At 23.8% G+C, this 3346-nt stretch overlaps 1 non-coding gene across 1 annotated transcript; it reads left to right on the forward strand.

The window, feature by feature from the left end:
- The first annotated feature begins 242 nt into the window (after positions 1–242).
- On the forward strand, positions 243–316 carry TRNAN-GUU (transfer RNA asparagine (anticodon GUU)). Its single transcript has one exon. It is a non-coding gene; the product is annotated as a tRNA-Asn (tRNA).
- Positions 317–3346: the final 3030 nt, after the last annotated feature.

The following is a 3346-nucleotide window of genomic DNA, read 5'->3' on the forward strand; positions in this document are numbered from 1 at the left end:
TTTTTGACTTTGTTGAATGCAATAGAGCCTTAGTTCAATGATTATTAACGCAATTAACTTAGTTGGATTTGATTTAGGATCAATATGAATAAAGATAGAAACCTTGCTAATTTTTCGTTTAGTTACAAACGATAGTCCTAAAATTTGTTTTAAATTACTTTTTTCTGAAAAAAGGGAATTTTTGAAAGAATGTCTAACCTCTAAGAGTTCTATTAATTTTGTATGAAGTCTTTGTCCACCGTGCTGGAATAGCTCAGTTGGTTAGAGCGTGTGGCTGTTAACCACAAGGTCGGAGGTTCAAGCCCTCCTTCTAGCGTGCAATTTTTCTTTTTACCACAAATTTTGCCTCTTTTGTTTAATCTAATAGTAAAAGCACATATGGTACGTCCTATGCACGCTTTAACTTTTCATAATTATTAATATTAGTACTCACGCGGATGCGCGGACATTAATCATGTCAAATATTTAAGTTATTTGGATTGTATCTAAATAATCTTAAAATTTGCACTTTCTCAGTAAATATAGATAATCATTGGATATTAACTACATAAAAAAAATTAACCATTTCTTCTATTTTTTTTTATACCATTCTTGCCGGTGTCATTGGATCCTAAAAATAGTCAGGAAGCAAAATAATAACTCATATTTATGGCAAAACAATCAAATGTTGAGATAATGAATGACTCTTTGGATAAGACTTAACTCTTTTACTACTACTTGAACTCTTATTTGGTGTGTTTATATCTCTTAAAAAATATTTCTTTCTTAAAATTTCAGTTTCTAAAGCATTATTTTTCAATAATAATTATTTTTATAATAATGTAATTGAAAATATTATTCTTAATTCAAAACTCATTTTAGTTGGCTATCTAAAAATATAAAAAATTCTTTAGCTAGTGATTTTTTTTACTCTATTTTGATATTTGACACTAACCATGTTAAATATTTGAGTTATTTGAATTATATATAAATAACCTTAACATTTAAACCTTCTAAATAATTATAGATAATCGTCGGATATTAATTAAGAAACACTACATGAAAAAAGACTAACATTTTCTCAATTCTCATAGTGATAATTTATTTTTTGCACCATTCTCATAGGTGTCATTGGAACCTAAAATAGCCACAAAATGAAATAATAGCTCATATTTATGGTAGAGCACAAAGGTGGACATGATATAAACGATTCTTTGATTATAATGTGACTCTTATACTACACTTAAACTCTTATTTGGTATGATTTTATCTTTCCAAAAATATTTCTATTTTGAAATTTCAATTTCTACAACTTTATAGATATATATTATAATAATGATTATCTTTATAATGATGCAAGTGAAGAAATTGGCCTTAAATTATTCACTTTAATCGGCTATCTAAAAATATAAATAATTTTTTGGCCGGATTTATTTCAGTATGACTCAACTTTAAGTTTATTGATATCTCTAGCCCCAAAATTTGAATTTTTAATACCCTATATATACAAAAATTTTGTTCTTTGATCATTAAATGTTAAATTAATTGATTATTATTATAAAACATTGCATATATTGTCTTAAAAGTGTCAAGTAGTTTATTTTTCGACATCATACTTGACTTAACCTCAATGCAAACTACTTAAATTGCATTCCAATTCAAATTCGAAAATCATATCAGTTTGTTAGATTTTTAAAAAATGACACATAATGTAAATTAAAAAAAATATTCTAAGATATCTTTATCTTATAATCTATGTATTTGAGTTGAAAAAAATATATTTAAAATCGATGAGATTAACTTTCAAATTTTTTATACTCAACAAAGATGAAACATAAGAAGAAATTTGTTGTCATCTTTTATTTCTGGTTTTTAGATCTTTATAACATTTTTTTCAATATTTATTTTTTTATCTTATTTTTTATGTCGTTATTTCTTTTGTTACAAAAAAATAATTTATTTCACTATAAAGGGATGAGTTTTAATAAAAATTGTCTACATATGAACTTTAATTATATTTTTAGTCTTTTCTTGAAACTATTTCATATTTCTCTTTTGGCTTTATCTAATCAGCCTAAATAGGTGTTCACCCGACCACTTAAATTAAAAAATTGAATAGCATGTAATTTATATATAATCCATATATAATATATGTATAATCATGTGTTGTCGGTATATTTTCTATTTATATTAGCTATAAAAGTAAACAATAAATATGGCCGGATATTATGTAAACATTCCATAAGATTTCAATTTTTTGAGTTTATCCATGATATAAATTCTATTATAATAATTTTAAAACTCTCTACTAATGTTCAAAATGTCTTATCTTTTTATTATCTTTGAATTAAAAAAATTAAAGAGTTTTTTCGAAATAATTTGTTTACATTTAAAAAAAAATATTTCACGTCACATCAATTTTTTTCTTTATATATACTCTTTATTACACTTAAAAGTCACTATAAAAACTATCAATTTGAAACCAGTTTCTCTCTTGTTCAGTTTGAAAAAAAAATAAATCACATAATCTAATGATTCAAAACTAATACTCTTCAACGAAAAAAATATTATACCCTTGCAATATTGGCTTGACTGCAGCTAAACGAAGGGGTTTTAGCTTATAGCCTTCAATTTCTTGAATGTGCTAAATTGAAATTAACGATAGCAATTGTATAGCCAAAGTTTTGTTATTTGTTTGATGTCCATTTATGCAAATTGACTCTTCAAACAAATATTATTCAAGAAGAAAAAAGAAATAATTTTTTTTAATACTGACTGATTTTGTGATGTTTCTTTCTCTAGCATGTATGTTTACTTTATTATATATGTAAGTAAACTTTTATTGATTTTGTAAACTCTTTTTTATTATTTAGATAAACATAGACGTGTACCCTATATATTACATTTATTTTAAAATAATTTCGATTTATTCAAATCTAGCTACAATGTTTCAAAGAAGTATACTTATATGATTTTAAATGTGAAAGAGTTTTATAGTTATATGGAGTAATTAGTTTTTTGCTAGAGGCGAAGTAGTATTTAAATAATTAAAAAAAATAACAAAAGTTTCTAACATGATTGGATATGATCATTAACCGAATTAAGTATGATAACATGATAAAAAAGATAAATTTTATTTTTAATTTAAATTCAAATTTTAGAACTTTATCTATAAATTCAAAATTATTTTTAATTCAAATTTCGTATATATATATATAACTAAAATAGTCAAATATAGAATAAAGTTACCATATACTATTGACATTTATTAGCTTGCCACTTGGCTTAACCATAATGTTAACTTTCTTGCTTTAATATATATAATATAGATAGATAAATCCTCTCTTCTATTACCTTTTTTCTCTCT

This window comes from Nicotiana sylvestris, chromosome 6, assembly GCF_000393655.2.
Source record: "Nicotiana sylvestris chromosome 6, ASM39365v2, whole genome shotgun sequence".
Classification (NCBI taxonomy): domain Eukaryota; kingdom Viridiplantae; phylum Streptophyta; class Magnoliopsida; order Solanales; family Solanaceae; genus Nicotiana; species Nicotiana sylvestris.